Source organism: Trifolium pratense, linkage group LG3 (genome assembly GCF_020283565.1).
Source record: "Trifolium pratense cultivar HEN17-A07 linkage group LG3, ARS_RC_1.1, whole genome shotgun sequence".
Taxonomy (NCBI): Eukaryota; Viridiplantae; Streptophyta; class Magnoliopsida; order Fabales; family Fabaceae; genus Trifolium; species Trifolium pratense.
Window position 1 is genome coordinate 38,424,315 of NC_060061.1, and position 20,567 is coordinate 38,444,881.

General features: G+C 36.5%; 1 long non-coding RNA gene across 1 annotated transcript; it reads left to right on the top strand.

Annotated features, from left to right (window-relative positions):
- The first annotated feature begins 10,538 nt into the window (after positions 1 to 10,538).
- On the top strand, positions 10,539 to 14,435 carry LOC123916694. Its single transcript, XR_006812237.1, has 8 exons — positions 10,539 to 10,996; positions 11,181 to 11,214; positions 11,311 to 11,897; positions 12,516 to 12,605; positions 13,432 to 13,553; positions 13,674 to 13,804; positions 13,893 to 14,006; positions 14,124 to 14,435. It is a non-coding gene; the product is annotated as an uncharacterized LOC123916694 (long non-coding RNA).
- Positions 14,436 to 20,567: the final 6,132 nt, after the last annotated feature.

Here is a 20,567-nt window from a genome sequence, read left to right on the forward strand (position 1 = left end):
CGGGGTGTTACAATAGTGGTATCAGAGCAGGTCGGTTCATGTGAGCCATTAGGATTTTCTTTCTCTTGTATGAAGCATGTGTTGGGTACACTGTTAATACATTCTAACGTCAAGTTGTGATTCGTTCAGGAATCATGGCTGCTGCTAGGACCAACGCTCAGATTGCACAAGCTTTGACTGCTTTGACTACATTGGTGGTAAGGGATAATGACCCGGGAAGGGATAGTGAGAAAAGATTGGAAAGGTTTATGTCGCATAAACCGACTCTGTTTACCGGAGGCTATAACCCGGAGGGGGCTATCAAGTGGTTAGATGAGGTTGAGATAATCTTTGAAGCAATGTGTTGTTCTGAGGAGAACAAGACTACTTTGGGAACTTATGCCCTTAGAGAGGAGGCAATCGTTTGGTGGAGGAATGTGAAACTCAGGATTGGAGTGGACGGTGTTGCTATCGTTTGGGAAACTTTCAAAAGGGAATTTTTAAGGAAGTACTTTCCGGCTGATGTGAAGAATAAGAAAGTGATCGAGTTCATGGAGCTCAAGCAAGGAAATTTATCAGTCGCCGAGTATTCGGCTAAGTTTGAAGCTTTGTGTGTGTTTAGTCCACACTACAACACGGTGGAAGCCGAAGAGGATAAGTGTGTCAAGTTTGAGAGTGGACTTCGTCCGGATATCAAGCTTTTGATTGGATTTTCTGAAATCAGGGATTTTCCGACCCTTATGACCAAGGCAAGGATTTGTGATGAAGATAGCAAAGCCAAGACCAACTACTATAAGGTTCTGAATGATAGGAAAGGAAAAGGTTTGGATCGTGGTAAGCCGTATGAGAACAAGGGCAATGGAAGTGGAAAGAAGAAGCAAGGAAGTGGAAGTTGTTACAAATGTGGAGAGCGGGGTCATATGTCATATGATTGCCCGAGGAAAAGCGACAAGTGTTTCAATTGTGGACAGTTTGGGCACAAGGCCGATGCTTGTCGGGTGAAAGTGTTTTGTTTCAATTGTGGCGAGGAAGGTCACAAGAGTCCGGTATGCAAGAAACCGAAGATGCCGCGTTGAGGGTTCGTTCTCTGTTTTATCTCTTAGGTAATTTCGAGGGCGAAATTCTTTTAAGGGGGGTAGAGTTGTAACGACCCGATTTTTAGTAAATCGATATTTTATATATTTGCATATATTTTGGGTTAGTGTTAAATATTTATTTACGCGACCTATAATTATTTATCGCGAACATAAGTTTGTGAGCGAAACCTTTGTCGTGTTAATGGGCTTGGGGCGTGTGAGAGCTTAATGGGCTTAGGCTATTGGGCTTGGTTCATGATCCATTGGAGAGTAGTATAAGTAGCAAGTCAAACTAAGGAATAGTATCATAACTTGTTTTTCATGAGAAGTTTGAAGTTTGTGAGCTTAGAAGCAAAGCAAGAACCCTAGGAGAGCTAGAAGAAGAACACAAGCAAGGAGAAGAGATTTAGAGGCAAGAATCATCATTCAATCTAAGGTGAGAGTGGTTAAGCATAAGCTTGGGTGATCCAAGAGAGGGGAGGTGTCTAGCCTCCATTCCTAAACTCTCTCATCCAATTTCTTTGGGGTTTTGGGTGAAGTTTCTTTATCATAAACATGTCTTTTCATCTTAGTATGCTTAATGAACATCTAGGAGGGAATATGTATATGTTTGATGATGGTTTTGCATGTTTATGCAACTTTGCTTATTTTGCAAGAAATTGACATGATTTTGTATGTGTGATGTGTTTTGGTGTTTTTGATTGTTGATTCATGTATATATGTATGGTATATACATGATTGATCACTTGTTATGCATTTATAACATGTTTAGATGTATTTTTGAGTGGAATCAATGTTAAACCGCCTTAGAAACTCAAGAACAGATATTTTCTGGTGTAGTTCGCTACGGATTCGCTACGGATTCGCTTAGCGAATAAGTTCGCTACGGATTCGCTACGGATTCGCTTAGCGAATAAGTTCGCTACGAGTTCGCTACATGTTCGCCATGTACCTGTAATCCTCTGATGTAGTTCGCTACCTGTTCGCTACAGCGAACGTGTTCGCTACGTGTTCGCTACGTGTTCGCTACGGGTTCGCTACGGATTCGCTTAGCGAACAGCTCTGTGACAGCAATTTTTGTTAATGTTTGTAAAGTGTGAGTATCCATGTATTTGGTTTCGTTTTGGTTTGGAATTATTATATGTTTAATAATTGTGTTGTGTGATGGCATTTATATAAAATGTCAAAGAAGTATATGTATGTTTGTATATCGGATTGTCCGATAAAGAAGAATATCAGTTTGTCTGATAAAGAAGTTTAATGGATTATGTTATCCATGTAGTGAGCAGTAGCTTCGTGCTAAGTGATTATCATATGTTTGGTAAATGCATGACATTCATAAATTCATGCATTACTTAGGGATATCAGACTTGTCTGATAAAGAAGGATATTGGACTTGTCCAATAAAGAAGGATATCAATGGTAAGTTCCTTGATAAAGAAGATGGTACCACATGCATTAGTCGTGTCTAGGTTGGCATGACATTGAATGTTTGGCATTAGTCGCATTTGAGTAAATGTGCAATTATGTGTTATGTGTTATGTGAGTTCTTTGTGTTGTCCGAAACGACGTGAAACTATCTGGTTGTGTATTTATGAGTATGTGTTATCTGGTGTATTGCTTATCGAGGCATGTGTGTGAGTTAGTATTACGTGATAGGTTGAATATAGGTGCGTCTCTATATTCGTATGTATGTGATTATGTTTACTAACTCTCTACCTATTTGTTATGTGCTGGACCTTTGGGGGTTCAGGTATTCAGGTCGAGGTTTCGATCGAGTTTTAGCTGCAGATCGTTTTGGTGTGGAGCACTTTTGGTGAGGAGCTAGTGTAGGCTACCTTTGTATAGTTTTGTTAAGTTTAGTTTGGTTGAGATGTATATTAGTGCTCTGGTAGTTTGTAACATCGAGTCGGGGATCGTTTGTATTCTGTCGTATATCGATGCGAACATCTTAACTTATGTTTTATGTTAATGAATTATCTTTTGAACTATTTTGTTCATTGCTTTGAAAATCCTTTATGTTATGTTTTCCGCTGCGACGTTTCGTGTCGTGTGCACGATCGTTTTTGAAAATGTTTTCCGTAGCGCTCCGGCTACTTATCTTTAAAAAGTTTTTAAGATCACGTTTTTAAGGGTAGTTAGTTCGGGGTGTTACAGAGAACGTGGGTCATCAGTTGTGTTAGCTGAATAAGGAAAGTCTTCTCTGCAGTAGTCAAAGTACCTGAAACTCTTACTTAGTTTTGGATACAACCAAACTGCATCAAGACAGGCTGCTTGAAGACAAAAGATTATCTACTTCAACGGTCATCTTTGCAACGACTCTTTTCTAGTCGTATATAAACTTAAGGAATCAGTTGTATACATAAGAATCAAGGATTACTATCACGCACGAACAAACTCTGAATTCCTCATACAAAGCTCTGAACCTCTGAACTGTGTTGTTGCACTTTTAGTTCAAATATTTAGTATTTGTTCTCCTAGGTTCTGACTAAGAGCTATTGTATACTTTCCATTACTTTATTATATTTAGTATTTGAGATAACTTAAGCTTGTGTGCTTAAGTGTGAAGTCTTAAGCTTGTGTGTTTGAGCATTGTTGAGAAGTCTCTTGCTTGTGTGCTTGAGCAGTTGTAATCTTGTGTGATTATAGTGAAATCCCTTGGAAGTGCAAGGGGACTGGACTACTCTCGTTTTGTGAGAGGAACCAGTATAAATTGCTTGTGTGATCTCTCTCTCTCTCTTAACTTGTTTTATTGTGTTATTTATCCGCTGCTGTTGTAGTTAAGTTAAGAACTTGAAAAAGTTTTAAACTTGACTAAAACACAATTCAACCCCCCTTCTTGTGTTTTCACACCTTCAATTGGTATCTAGAGCTCTGGTCTGTTACTTTCACTTAACAGTGAGACAGTAAAGATCTTGTGAGAACACTATGTCTGGAGGAGACGATAGTAGTACTAGAACAACTGGTGAACCCAGTGATGCCAGTGGTGCTGGTGGTGGTCCTAGAAATGCTTTTGGTTTTGACTACTTAAGTAATGAATCACATGAACACAGTGGCAATAGAAAAGCCCCTATATTCAATGGTGATGCTTCATTATTTGAGTGGTGGAAGGAAAGACTGTATAGCAATATTACTGCTATTGATCATGAGTTGTGGGATTTGGTTGAGCTGGGAGTAACTTTTGAAAACTTAAATGAACATGGAAGATTGTCCATTGAGCATAGAAAGTTACTCACACCAGCTAACTTAAAAACCTACACTAAGCATCACAGAGTAAAGGACATTGTTGTTGGTGCTATTAGACATGAAGATTATGTCAGAATAGAGAACGAGTCTACTGCTAAATCTATCTTTGATTCTATGTGTGCTACCTATGATGGTAATGAAAAGGTTCAAGAGGCTAAGGCTAGTCTCTTGATAAGGCAATATGAACTATTCACTATGCAACAAGATGAAAACATTGAGACTATGTTTACAAGGTTTCAAATCCTTGTATCTGGTCTTAAAGCTCTTAAGAGAAGTTATTCCACCAATGACCATGTTCAGAAGATTTTGAGAAGTCTTCCTATTGCTTGGAGACCTAAGGTCACTGCAATAGAGGAAGCTCAAAATCTCAAGACTCTGAGTCTTGAGGCTCTGATAAGCAATATCAGAAGCCATGAGATGGTTCTGAATGCTGATTCAGAAGCTAAGAAGAAGTCCAAGTCTGTGGTTTTACAGTCAACTAGGACTCCTTCTAAAGCACTTAAGACTCAGCTTCTTGACATTGAAGAGGAATCTTCTGCAGATGGTCAAGAGGAGGAAATGGGTGAAGATGAGTTTGCTTTATTCACTAAGTTTCAGCAATGGAACAGATTTAACAAAAGAAACTTCAGAGGCAACAGCTCCAGAAATTTTGTCAGCAAAAAGGATGATCAGAAGAACTGCTTCAACTGTAAGAAGCCAGGACACTTTATTGCTGACTGTCCAGAAATGTCTGCCAAAGACAAAAACAAAAGATACAGCTCAAAGAAGCAACAATTCAAGAGCAAATTGAAAAAGAGTCTGATGGCTACTTTTGAAGAGCTATCATCTGAGGAAGAAGTTGAGGAAGAAGAAGAGGCAAATCTAGCCCTGATGGCTTCAACTGACTCAGATGCAGACTCAGAGGATGAATCAGAATCAGATTCAGAAGTAACTGATGAGGTATTTTCTGACTGCTCTAAATCTCAACTTATAACTGCACTTAACAAGGTCATTGAGAAACATCTCAGAGTGTTAAGTAAACAAAAAATTTTACAATAAAAGCTTAACACTCTGACTGAACAAGCAGAACATTTTCAAGGTCTGTATCAAGAAACTCTGAATAGAGTAAATGACTTTGAAAAGGGTTGTGCTGTTTGCCACAAACCTATTGATGAGCAGGAAATAGCTCTTCAACAGTTTGTGCATCTCAACCTTGGGAAGAGCAAAGCTGCTAATAGAATTTATAATGTTTTGAGACATAGAGGAGAAGGACTTGGCTATGAATAGGGTAGAACATATTCAAAGCTAAAGACCTTTGCCAAAAAAGTTGGAAAATCTTGGGTTTATTATGTTGTTCCACCAAGTGAAGAGGGAAAGAATCCTGGTATTGTTGAAAATGACAATGATGATCTGAGTGATTTAGAAGCTGACAGCTCAGAGGAACCAAGTGCCTCAGGATCTGGAAAGAAAAGTTCAGAAGATAGAAGTGGTTCAGAACTTGAGAACATTAGTTCAGATGTTCTGAAAGCTTCAACATCTGAGACTTCAAATTCTGGATCCAAAGGAACTTCAGTACCTGAAGCTAGTCAATCTAAAAGATCAGAAGTTTTTAAAAAAAAAAATTCAAATTCCAAATCTCAGATGAAGTACAGGACTCAGATTATTTATGATTCTAGAGTCAGTAAATATAATCAATCAGAACATGGGATTGGTGATAAATACAAACCCTGGAATCATAAACAATCCAAATCCTGGAATAATAACAGATTTCAAAAGAAAAGGTTTCAAAAAGGTTATTATTCCAAACCAAGATCTTTCTCTAACACTAGACAACATAGTAAGCATTTGTGGACTAACAAGCGTGGACCCAGAAGATGGGTACCAAAAGCTGAAATAATGTATCATTCAGATTTACCAACTAGGAAAGGATATGTCTTACCTAGAGTATGGAAACAAGTCCTATGCAAAAGAAGAAGGGCTTATATCCTAGACAAATGGCTGACAAATTCTCAAGTTAACAATCAGAACTTGAAAAATGAAGAGGAAGAATACTGGGATGACTTTATCACTAACTGTGATGAAGAGTTCTACCGCAATGATTAAAGTTGTTTCTCATACAGCCTGCCACTCAAAGAAGTATCATGAATCACTCATGGTATCTGGATAGTGGATGTTCAAGGCATATGACTGGTGACAAACAACTATTTTCTAAGCTGACTATGAAAGAAGGAGGATCTGTTGGCTTTGGAGGTAATCAAAAAGGAAAGATAATAGGTACAGGTACAGTAGGTAATTCTTCCCTATCTATTAATGATGTTTGGTTAGTAGATGGACTCAAACATAACTTATTGAGCATAAGTCAATTTTGCGACAATGGTTATGTAGTTGTCTTTAATAAGGAATCATGTACTGTATCTAAACAATCTGATAACTCCATTATATTCAAAGGTCTGAGAAAGAACAATGTTTATAAAATTAATCTTTCTGATTTGAATGAACAAAAAGTGATGTGTCTTTTGACCTTGAGTGAAGAAAAATGGATCTGGCATAAGAGGTTAGGCCATGCTAACTGGAGGTTAATCTCTAAGCTTAGTAAGCTTGACCTTGTCAGAGGTTTACCTAAAATTAAATATCACTCAAACACACTTTGTGGTTCATGTCAAAAAGGAAAGATTACAAAATCATCTTTTAAACCTAAGAACATTGTTTCTACCTCAAGACCATTGAAACTTCTTCACATTGATCTTTTTGGGCCAGTTCACACTGCCTCTATCAATGGAAAGAAGTATGGATTAGTAATTGTTGATGACTACAGTAGATGGACTTGGGTAAAATTCCTAAGAACAAAAGATGAAGCTTATGATGAGTTTAGCATCTTCTGCAAACAAATTCAAAATGAAAAAGGCTACACTATTTTAAAAGTTAGAAGTGATCATGGTGGAGAATTTGAAAATGAACCTTTTGAAAACTTTTGTGAAAAATATGGCATCTTGCATGAATTCTCTTCTCCTAGAACTCCTCAACAAAATGGGGTTGTAGAAAGGAAGAATAGAACTCTGCAAGAAATGGCCAGAACCATGATGCATGAAACTAATGTAGCAAAATTTTTATGGGCAGAAGCTGTAAACACAGCATGTTATGTTCAAAATAGAATCTATATCAGATCTAAATTGAACAAAACTGCTTACGAATTGTTCAAAGGAAGAAAGCCTGACATTTCTTATTTTCATCAGTTTGGATGTACTTGTTATATCTTAAACAACAAAGTCCATCTAAAGAAATTTGATGCTAGAGGTTATAAGGGTATCTTTATAGGATATTCTGAACGCTCAAAAGCATACAGACTGTATATTTCTGAAACACATACTGTGGAAGAAACTATGCATGTCAAATTTGATGACAAAGAGCCTGACCAAGTGTCAGAGCTTGTGGAAGGTTTGTCTAGATTTCAGGTATCAGAGGATCAATATTCAGATATTCCAAACTACTCAGAACATCCATTCTCTGAAGAACCTCTGAACATAACAGTTCCTACAGACTCTGAACAACAAAGAACTGAAGCAACTGCTGAACCTGATGTTGATGAGTCTGAAGATGATGAGCCCCCAAGAAATACTTTCAAATACAAATCATCACATCCAGAGGAACTGATCTTAGGCAACAAGGATAGTCCAATGAAGACAAGATCTCAACTGAGAAATGAGGAATCTTTAGTTGGTCTTATCTCAATGATGGAACCTTCAAAGATTGATGAAGTTCTAAAAGATGATGCTTGGATTGTAGCAATGCAAGAAGAGCTGAATCAATTTCAAAGGAATGATGTATGGACTCTAGTGCCCAAACCTTCACACAAGAACATTATTGGAACAAAATGGGTATTCAGAAACAAGCTGAATGAACAAGGTGAAGTGGTAAGAAACAAGGCTAGATTGGTTGCACAAGGTTATAGTCAACAAGAGGGGATTGACTATACTGAAACCTTTGCACCAGTTGCTAGACTTGAAGCAATCAGGTTACTTCTATCTTATGCTGTTAATCATGGAATAACTCTGTATCATATGGATGTTAAGAGTGCCTTCTTAAACGGTTTTATTTCTGAAGAAGTGTATGTTAAGCAACCTCCTGGTTTTGAAGATGTCTCAAACCCAGAACATGTTTTCAAATTGAAGAAATCACTGTATGGTCTGAAACAAGCTCCAAGAGCTTGGTATGATAGACTCAGTAATTTCCTTCTTGAAAAGGGTTTTGAGAAAGGAAAGGTTGACTGCACACTCTTTAGAAAAACAACCAAAGAAGACATTTTAATCATTCAAATTTATGTTGATGATATTATCTTTGGTTCAACTAATGCTTCCTTGTGCAAGAATTTTTCTAAGATAATGCAGGATGAATTTGAAATGAGCATGATGGGAGAATTGAAATTCTTTCTTGGAATTCAAATTAATCAGAAGAAGGAAGGAACTTATGTTCATCAATCAAAATATACCAAGGAACTTCTGAAGAAATTCAACCTAGATGACTGCAAGATAATGAACACTCCTATGCATTCAACTACCAACATGAGCAAGTCAGAAGATGAAGGAAAAGTAGATCAAAAGGTCTACAGAGGTATGATTGGTTCCTTACTCTATCTGACAGCCTCTAGATCAGATATTTTATTCAGTGTTTGCTTATGTGCAAGATTCCAGTCAGATCCTAGAGAATCTCATCTTACTGCTGTAAAGAGAATCTTTAGGTATCTGAAAGGAACAACTAATCTTGGACTTCTCTATAAGAAATCCAATGATTATGTGCTAAATGGATTCTGTGATGCTGACTATGCTGGAGATAAAATTGAAAGAAAATCCACAAGTGGCAATTGTCAATTTGTTGGTGAAAACCTTATCTCCTGGGCTAGTAAGAGACAAACTACTATAGCTTTGTCTACAGCAGAAGCAGAATACATTTCAGCAGCTAAATGTTGCACACAACTACTCTGGTTAAAATATCAGTTAGAAGATTATCAGGTAAGCAGTCACAATATTCCTTTATATTGTGATAATACTGCAACCATTCATTTATCTAAAAATCCTATCCTACACTCTAGAGCCAAACATATTGAAATCAAACACCATTTTATCAGAGATTATGTTCAGAGAGGCATTATAGATATTAAGTTTGTTGATACTGAAAATCAATGGGCTGACATATTTACTAAAGCCTTACCTGTTGAAAGATTTGATTTTATAAAGAAACATCTGAACATGTTTTCAATCTCTGAATGAAAATTTTTTTTTTGGGCATTTAAAGTGTAAGAGGTTATGTATATCAGAACTTATGATTCAGAACATCTGAAACACAAGCTCTGAAGTACTTAACTCTGATAGAGAATTTTAAATATCTCAGAGGCTCTGATCTATTTAAGTGGGAAACGTTTAGTATTCGCTACTGAACAGTTGTCCATTAAAATAGCAGTTACCGAGTAAATTTCTGCACGTGGTCTACGTGTGTCAGGTAGTGGGTGGTTAATGATGATTTTTGGTATTCAACTTTCTGTCAATTAGCGTAACTTCCCAAATTTGCTATTTTCGTGTTAACTGTGTGCATTTAAATAAAACTTACACAATACACTTGCACACTTCTCACTTTCACAACCTACACTTTCTTTTCTCTCTACACCTTCAACAAAAATCTTCTTTCTCTCTCATTAGTTCCTACCCTTACCTAAACTCCATCATGGCTGGTACTTCATCTTCTTCAACAACAAAGATCCCTCCGTTTATGTTCAGACACCTTCAGATTGTTGGGAACGAGATGGAATTCCCAGAATCTCAACTGACGTTACTACCTGAGAAGATGGTTGATTTTGAAAGTCTAAAGGAAAATGGGTATGATGTGAAGCCGTACTTCTCTGCTCAAGGATGGAATAAGTATTTTGATATGCTAAATCACTACTACAATTTTGCTTTATGATAGCGCCTATTTAATAGCGTTTTTTCAAAAAACGCTATTAAAAATTGCACAGAGATACATATAATAGCGGTTTCTGGTCGGGCGCTATTATAGGTGATCCTTACGAAAGCGCTTTCTCTAAAAGCGCTGTTATATGTTATCAACCAAAATATTCAGAAGTCTATAATAGCACTTTCTTTTTTTTTTTGACGCTATAATAGCACTTTCTTTGAAAACGTTATTATACGTCTTTCTAGTTTAAATAAAATAATAATTAGGCAAATTAACTAGAACCTTCTTTTATTTTATTTTTCGCGAACCATTTTCTCTCAGGAATCAAAATTTCTTCCGGAACCCAATCAAAATTTCTTTCACACCTAGGAATCCTCTTCTTCTCACCTAACCGATTGAACCCAGAATTTCTCACTCAATCAATTGAAACTAGAAATCCTCCATCATTTTTCACTCATTCTCCATCGTTCTCCTAAATCGATTGAACCCAACCCTCACTCTTCTCTTTCCTCGTCACTCAACCCTACTCACGAACTCGTTGAAATCCTAAACCCCAAAATCTTAAGACCTGTTGAAATCAGAACTCAGAACCTAGAACTCGTTGAAACCCTAAAACATCTTCCCCATCATTAACTACCGTCCATCGTTCCAGAGGTCGTTGAACACAAAATCACCACCGTCCATCGTTCTAGAGGTCGTTGAGCCCAGAAACTCTTCATCGTTCTCCATCATTCACCGCAATTGAATCTCGTCTCGTTAGAACCCGTCTCTAGGTATTTGGGCTTCTCTAATTCTTCTTCTGTGTGAGAAAAAAAATGATTTTATTTTCTTATTTATAATTGATTGATAATAAATTTTTATATGCAATCTGTGTATTCTAGATCACTTTTGTGCTGACTGATTTTTGACATTGCTGTCTCTATTATTTGTGTAACATAATTTGACATTCCTTCTCAGTCTGTGGAGGTTATTAAAATTCCAACTGCTAACAGTGAGTAGTATTGTAATGACCTTTTTTTTAGTCAGTTTTTTTATTATACTATATACTATTACTTTGAATTCATAACAATGGTGATTTTTTTTGCAGTTGGTGTTAATTTGGAGAACATTGATTGATATGGAAGGGTAACTGCAAGAATCAAGTGTGACGTGAATGATAATCTTACTCTTAAAACCAATGCTCAAGTGTGTGTTTTTGTTTCAATTATGAGCAATATAGCTTATGATATTCTGCTGTTTCTACTTCCCTGATTAGTTAACATGTATCTTTTAGATTTTATTATTATAAATGTTATGAAAGTATGATACTGTTTTCTTGTGCCTAGTTAAGTTAGAAATGGTTACTTACAACTTATCAACGGCTGAAAAGGAAAACTTATATGTCATGGAATGACCACTTAATTTATTTCTAGAGTATTTATTTGGTTTATGACATCTCCTGCCTCGCGTCTACCCACAATTGCGTCACCATTATGCTCACAGTTTCATTCATTCATAGTCTCACACAATATCACTCTCATCTCTATTTAGCTCTCCTCACAGTCTCGCTCGCAATGTTTATATTTTTCTAATTTTAAGTTCATTTGCTTTAACAATGTTTTGTAGATTTGTGTGGTGTGTCTCTTGTGAAAGCAAATCAACAAGATAGAAGGGTTGCAACTCATTTTGCCAAACGTATGTTGTGTAACTAATCTTAATATTTGGTTTATGAATAAAGAATAATCTGAAAATAAGTGTGTTGGTTATATAATTGTAGTAAAGAAATGAAAAATACAGCTAGCTAGCTGTATTTTTTTGTCCTTGAAATTGGATATTATTCTTCTCCCTCCTTTTGCTCTAATTCACCATCTTTTTTTTTTTGCTCTTTGTAGAATTGAAGATAATTCATTGATAGAGTGATTTTCCAACAATTTAATTAGTTGCTTTTGTGTTGAGTATATTTTGAACATCTCTGTCAAATAATATAAGTGTTGATGCAGCAAAGAACTGCCTCAATCTTGTATTAAACAAGGTAACAATGGATATAGTAGATTTGCATGACATGATATATATTGATATAGCCTTTTTGTTATATTTGCAATTAGTTGTAGATCCTACGATCATTTTGTCTTTACTAATTACTCCCCATAATTAAGGAAAATATTGTAGCTAAGGCAATTCCTTTCTCAATTGGGGAAACAAATGGTCTTCCGCTTTAGAGGTTACATGATAGTTCATAGTAGTCTCTGATATATTTTCTATATATCTGCATATATGATATTATTGAAAGCACCATTTTTTGTGAACTGTTAGGATTTGGCATTTCATCACTTGTCTCTTTCTGCCCTGCTGGGAGAAAACATCTACAACTACAATTTTAGAGAGCTACTTGCCCATCCTATTGTGAGTATCTGCTGATTTGTTTTTGGAATGCCTGCTCTTTCAAGTTTTCTTTACTCCACTCATCTATTTAAGTTACTATATACTGATGTAGGAATGAGCTGAAGTTATTAATCTAGACATGTTTCAGTTACACTGCACATGTCCTAAATTGATTAAGTTAATGCACTCCATTCACCATTTTCTGTATATCATAAGTTTCTCATTAAATTTATGTGTTGTTATAAATTTCAAGTGTTTGATTTGGACTTATTTATTGTAGGATAAAATTTGTTTGTCCACTTTTAGTTGATCATTTCCTCTAATCATAAGTGCGACCAAATGTATGCAGGGGCTTTAGATAACCCTGTGTATTTTGAGCCTTTTTTTAATGTACATCAGTGATTCAATTTGTGTTAGAAATGATGATTTCTCTTTTAATATCCACATAGCTAGTCTTTTACTTCAAAGTTATTATTATATTCAAAGAACTCTTTAGTCAAGGTATGCTCTCTAATGTTGGACTTCTTTAGTCATGGAAACAAAGTATCACTCACTTATGTGTGCTGGATGTTTTGTTTTTAGTAAATTAAGATAAGTCTCGGAACATAACCATGTTCAATTGTGAGGAAAACAATAAACAAGAGATACAGAAGCAATCAAAGTTTTCACGTATTGCTTCTAGCAGAGACCGGGGGGTTATCTTATGTCTTGAATATATTTGGCACATCTTAAACGCTCACAAGTTTTTCTTTAACTGCCAAATGCCTCGATAGGACCTGTTATATTCATATCACATGAGTAATTGATAATAGTAATAACTTCATGTTCTCATTCATGTTCATTGTAGTCTTTGTTTCAAGACATTTGAAAGTCTTGTTATGATTAAGCCCTGAATTTGAGGGTTGTGGATTCAAAATGACATCAATATCTACTCAGCAACAGTTCTGATATGCCCAGCCACCGTCGAAGGTGCTTCATTCGAACCAATAAGTCATTGCAATGATATCATAATAAAGCTTGTAGTTTATCTAGTTTGACAATTTCTCCTATATTTCTGGTTTTGAGCTGGCTTCTTGTTTTTCTTGTTAGCCTATTAGAGCATTCACTTGGCAAGGTCATTGAGAACTTTATATTTTTGGTTGGTGTCTCCCGATATTAAAGTTTAGCATGCTTCTTTTTAATTGTGAAACTTCTCAATATTACTCCCAAAGACATGACTTGTGAGTAGCTTATTTTCTTGTTAGTGTTATGTGTTATGTTTCATTCAAGTTTGAACACTAAGTGATGGATTTTCTGGTTCTTTGGCAGTAATTTTTTTAAAGAGTTACAAGCTTGTCTTATAGCTTTCAAAGAATTAGCTTGATGTGATGAAGGTCAAATGACATTTGATGTAATGGGTAGTTCAATGACAATTTTCTAGAGGTATGTCAAATTTGTTTAGCATATTCTGAGCCAATGATTTTTCTTCAATTGTAACCCCTAGGGAGTCATTGAATTTAAATTCTTTCTTGTATCCTGTATACTATGAATAACTTTCAGGTTAAGAAGCTCTACATCCAGAGGAAAAATTAAATCAAATAGTTGAAAAAGATCTAATGACAGAGTGACTTTGTTAAATGGGAAGAAATGGTCCACGTAGCACTCATATGTAGACATTTTAGGTGACTCTGTTGATTATGTGTAATTGCATATGCCTCTAAGCATTAGTACTCAGGCACCACATGAGCTAAACTAAGGCTTTTCTCTTGTACTAGATCAACGATTTAGAAACTGAGTGGTGTCATTCATACATGCTATAAGCAAAGGATTGATTAAGTTTGAAATTTTGAGTTGTATTTTGTTGTTGGATTATTTTATATCCCATACATGGTTATGTTGTAGTGCACGTCACTTATTTTTTATGTGCTGTTGATTAATAAAATTTGTTTAGTTTTTTTTTTTGTTATCAAAGTACAGTATATTACAAAATTTAGACAAAAAAGTTTTTTTTTTTTAATTTGAAAAAGGACTTATAATAGCGCTTTTAGGCACGGGCGCTATTAAAAGTTGTTTGCTGGAAGGACTATAATAGCGCTTTACACACGGGCGCTATTAAATAACTGACATATAATATCGCTTTTAGAATAAAACGCTATTAAAACTCGCTTCCAAAGTCCTAGTAGATGGCGCCAACTTACATACGATAGCGGTTTTTGCAAGAAGCGCTATTAAAAGTGGACATTTGATAGCGCTTATAAAACGCTATTGTAGGCACCGAACTTATAATAGCGGTATCAGTAATAGCGCTTTAAAACGCTATTAAAAGCTAAAAAAAGCGCTATTAAAGGCCTTAATTTGTTGTAGTGAATGGTCCTATTTATCCAGATCTTTTGAAGAAATTCTGGATGAAAGCAAGAGTTTTTACAAAGTTTGAAGCAAAGCAAGAAGAACTTGCAGCAATCGAAAGAGATCCTAGTCTGAAAGGAAAAACTAGGAAGGAGATGGGTCTTTTGGAGTTCACTGGTACACAGATTAGGTCTAATATCTGTGGTATCAATCTCACCTTCTCTCCAATTCACTTCAATGCTTTGTTGGGTTTGGACAACTCTGGTTTGGTTCTAGATGATTTTGAGAAGGATACAAGATTCAGAGACGAACTTCTGCACAGGATGTGCATTGACATGAAGTTGAAAGGAAAGGTTAAAGGATTGACAAATGAGTGCAGGGTTCTTTTCAAGATTATTTTGTCAACTATCAGTCCAAGAGTTGGTGGTACTGATACTATTTCATGGCCTCATCGTCATTTAATTTACTTTCTTCTGACTGAAAGGAAAGTAAATCTGGGTAAATACTTCTTTGAGAGGGTCTGTGAAGCCATCTTCGCAAGCAAGTCTCAGAGGAAAACAACCATTGTTTATCCTAGACTGCTTTCAGATCTTCTCTTCCAAGGTCACATTGTTCAGAATCTGAAGAAGTTCTATCCAGAACTTATGGCTCAGAAGATCTCGCCAGAAGTTCTGAATGCAAGCTTCTTAACAAAGATGCACTTAATTGACACCAAGTTGGTTCAACCTAAACAAGCATTTAGAGTTAGTTTGGAAGATCGCTTGTATGTGGATGGATATCCAGTAATCTCTGAAATGGATGCTGAGCACATCATTCAAGATTATCTGAAAGTTCTTAAGGATGAAGGTTATACTGTTGATAGGAGTATGGTCCCTCCAGCTCCTGTAAACATGTATAATCCTAAGAGGAAACCTAAGAGGAAAGCTGAACAAGATAAACCAGATCTTCTGGCTCAGAAGAAGGTTAAGGTAGAAGAAGCTGCTGCTGAGCAAAGAACTAAGAGGAAACATGAAGCTTTGTCTGGAAAAGCTGCTGCAACTTCATCAAAGAAGCCTATTATTGTTGATGATGAAGAAGAAAGTGAAGATAGTGACTCCTCTGAATCTCAGTCTGATTCAGAAACTGAGTCTGATGAAGAAATTCTGAGTACTAGGATGCATCAGAAACATGTACCTGATCCTAAAGGTAAATCTTCTCAGTACATCTTTAATGAAGCTGAAATTGGAATAGGGTTTACCAAACCACTTAGAACTATTCTTCCTGACATTTCACCTTCTGATAACCCTCTTTCTGAACTAGAAAAACACCTCAGCCCTGACCCCCTCAATAATCAACCTCTTACTCATGAAACCCACAAATCTAGCTCACCTCCTAAACCAAAATCACCTCAACCTCAACCACAACAACAATCACCTGACATTCCATCATCTGAACCTCAACCAGATATTCCAACTGCTGAACAAACCTCTCCCACCAAACAACCCTCTCCAAATAAATCTCCTAAACCAACCCTTGAACAAATTGCTCCTGAACCAACCTCTAAACACAAATCTCCTGAACCATCCCCTGAACACATTTATCCTGAATCAACATCTGATATCTCTTCCTCTGAATCAACTCCTGAACCCAATCCTAATCCACGCATTCATACTTGTGCCCCTAACCCTTCAGAAGCAGAAGTTGTTATTATTGACAACCCTGTTAATGAACCAAAACTCTCTACCATTCCCAATATCTCACCCTCATCCTCTGACCCTTTTGGTAACCTCTCCAATCAGCTTTATGATGATTTACTTAGGTTATCACACATTCAGGACAAGTTTTTGGTGTGTCCCTCTGATGTGGATCTGGAGGTGTCACTAATCAAAGCTAGAATCTGCAATGCTTTGGATGCTATTGGAAATGAAATCAAGACTGTGATTGGGCAACGAGATTTGGACTTGGTACATCTGTTGAAGGACAGTTTAGCCAGAGCCAGCTTGAAACGTCTAACTGGGTTTAATCATGAAGAGCATGAGCGTGCTAAGCTTGCTGCTATTGCTGCTACTGCAAGGCATTTGTCTGTGTTTAAGGAATGCTGGGTGGATTCTAAGGTGTTCAAAAGTCTTGAGGATCAAAGGATTGAAAATGAACGTCTAGCTGAAGCTGCTGCAAGACTTGCTGAAGAGATTCCTGAGATAAACCAAGAGGTTACTCCTGATGCTGATATTCTGATGATTGATTATCCAGAGGAAGGTGAACCCTCCTCTGATAAAGGCAAGGCACCTTTGGTTGAAGATCAAGCTCCTGTGGTTGTAGATCAGCTGCAGATTTTTCAAGAAGCTCTGAGGGAACAACAAGAAGGTTTGGAAAGGCAAAGGACAGCTCACCTCAACCTGGAATCTAAAGTGGATGGTCTTGTTTCCAACGTTGGGTCTCTGAATGACAAATTTGACCAGCTCTTAGTCTTTCTCAAGAAACCTTAGGACTCTTTGCACTTTATGTTTTTTTTTTATCGTCTGAACCTGCTATTTATATGCTTTTTACTTTATTTTTATATTGTCTGAACAATTTCTTATTTTGGATTTTCACTTCGTTATGTGGTTTGTTATTTTTTTTGTGTGTGCTGATTTTCTTTGATAAACAAGAACATAAGAACACAAGATGATTTTAAACGAAAATTTTTATTCATGATCTAACAATGTTGAGTACGTTGGGAAAAAGAAAAAGACAACCTAATCCTAATCAGATGGATAATACTCAGAAGAAATCTCAGATTTCTCCTCAGCATCCTCTGATGAAATTTCTATGGGATCTGGGTTCTGCTCTTCTTCTTCTTCTTGTTCTTCTTCTGGAACATAGCCAGCCAAGAACTCAACATAGTCAGCATCATCTTCATTCTCTTCAGCTTCAGAATCTGATGAGATGATTATAATCTCAGCATCTTGTGGTTTCTTGTCGTCTTCTTTATCTTTCTCATCGTTTTCGCGTTTTTCTTCTTCTTTCTTTCTCCGAAACTCTGCGATACGTGAACTAAACCTTCTCATTCTTCTTGATTTTTCTTGAAATACTCGTTTATTATTGTTTTTATGTGAAGAATGCATGTTAACTCGTTCACCTTTTTATAAACCTTTGAGCGCGTTATTTTTTGTTTTTGAAATAAATTCACCTTTGTAACAACCACTCTTCTTTTTTCACTGTCTTGGTTATATAAATTTTTTTACTTTTTGATAATGACAAAAGGGGGAGTAGTTACGCATTAATTGATAAGTGATAAGTTTCAAAGCTGAAACCACGCTCTCGTTTTTATCCGTTAAGTAAAAAGTTGTTACTTTTAAGTTGTTTTACGTATTTCAATGTGGAGGCTAAGTTAGTTGAAACTGAAATAAATTTCATAAGTAAGGATAAGTTAAGAGTGCAATTTTAACTTAGCCTTATGAGACTTAGGGGTAGAGCTTGCAAACCTCTCACTCTAAAGAAAGATATGAAATTTGTTTTATTCCAAATTATCTTAATCTTATACTAAATTAAAATATCATGGATAAAACTTAAAGCTTTGGCTTTAAGGAGTATCAATCTTAGGGGGAGCTTGCAAACCTCACAAACCTAAGAGAAACATGATAAGTTAATTTAACAACAATTGTCAATTAATACTTATGTTTGTCATCATCAAAAAGGGGGAGATTGTTGGAACAAAATTGATTTAAAAATGTTTGCCCCTAAATCTATTAAGGTTTTGATGATAACAAAGTATTAATAAACAATTGGAAGGACTAAAAATTTAATTTAAGTGTGCAGGACTTAGATTCAATTAAGCTCTGATTAATGATCAGAAGATAAGGACTTCAGATGTTCGTAAGCGCTCAGAAGATTGTGAGACTCAGAAGTTGTAAACTTCAGACGATGAAGTCTTCAGAACTTCTTAAGGTCTTAGCTTCATCAAACTCTGATGATCTTTTTGAAGTTTGTAAAGATTCTCTTTTGCAAGTCAACTCTTCTACCAATGAAGAAAAGGACCTTTCAAGCCTGATCAGAACAGCTAATCTCTTTCTGTTTGTTCTCTTTTGAGAACGTGGGTCATCAGTTGTGTTAGCTGAATAAGGAAAATCTTCTCTGCAGTAGTCAAAGTACCTGAAACTCTTACTTAGTTTTGGATACAACCAAACTGCATCAAGACAGGCTGCTTGAAGACAAAAGATTATCTACTTCAACGGTCATCTTTGCAACGACTCTTTTCTAGTCGTATATAAACTTAAGGAATCAGTTGTATACATAAGAATCAAGGATTACTATCACGCACGAACAAACTCTGAATTCCTCATACAAAGCTCTGAACCTCTGAACTGTGTTGTTGCACTTTTAGTTCAAATATTTAGTATTTGTTCTCCTAGGTTCTGACTAAGAGCTATTGTATACTTTCCATTACTTTATTATATTTAGTATTTGAGATAACTTAAGCTTGTGTGTTTAAGTGTGAAGTCTTAAGCTTGTGTGCTTGAGCATTGTTGAGAAGTCTCTTGCTTGTGTGCTTGAGCAGTTGTAATCTTGTGTGATTATAGTGAAATCCCTTGGAAGTGCAAGGGGACTGGACTACTCTCGTTTTGTGAGAGGAACCAGTATAAATTGCTTGTGTGATCTCTCTCTCTCTCTTAACTTGTTTTATTGTGTTATTTATCCGCTGCTGTTGTAGTTAAGTTAAGAACTTGAAAAAGTTTTAAACTTGACTAAAACACAATTCAACCCCCCCCCCCCCCTTCTTGTGTTTTCACACCTTCAGAAAATACTTCATTCGCAGGTTTTCATTATTTGCCAAATTCCCATATTCGGCTAAGTACCTAGCAATGTGCTCCACAGTTGACTCACTAGTGTCCCCAGCAAACTTAGTATACTTTGGGACTTTCCAACCCCTTGGCAACTCTGTTTGCAGCACATACTCATTGAACGCAGAAACAAAGTTTGGCCTTCGACAACCTGTGTTCAAGCCATTTTGGGCCAGAATCGTTTCGACTATGTTGGTCAAGTTATTTTGGCCAAGTAAGTTATTGTTCTGAACCTCTCGAACCACCTCATCAGCATCTTGGTTTCTCCTAACCATCACTACTGGAGGGTTTTGATTAACCACTTGAGGATTTGGATTAAATGCTGGAGGGTTTTGGTTAACCACTGGAGGATTTTGATTAACCTCGTAAGCGTAATGAGTCTCCTCCTGTACAATTGGTGCAGGTGTTGGGTTTAGAACTGTTTCATTGGCCACATAAGTTGGCCTTTGTTGGACTGGAGTCGCAGACATTGCAGGTAATATTACTTGTGGAGTAACAGGATTTACTCTTGGTGGTGGAGGGGGTGTACCAAAAAAATCAGCAATTCGACTCATTTGAAATGCTAACATTTGGTAACTGTCATTGGTATTTTGAATTAATGGATTAAACACAGTACCAATTTGATGCGTCAAGAGGTTAACCATTTCATGATTACTCTCATCCATTTGCTGTCTTAATGACAACACAGACGCAGTAGTTAAGGGTGTGGAAGTTACCCTAGACGAAGTGTACCTATCAGATTCGAACATTGGCATACCCAGGCCAAGTGTAGGGGGAGGCCCATACATAGAATTAAACCCTGAAGATACTCTTGGACGCCCATAACCGGCAGTTACAGATGGGAATGCCATAGTTGTTA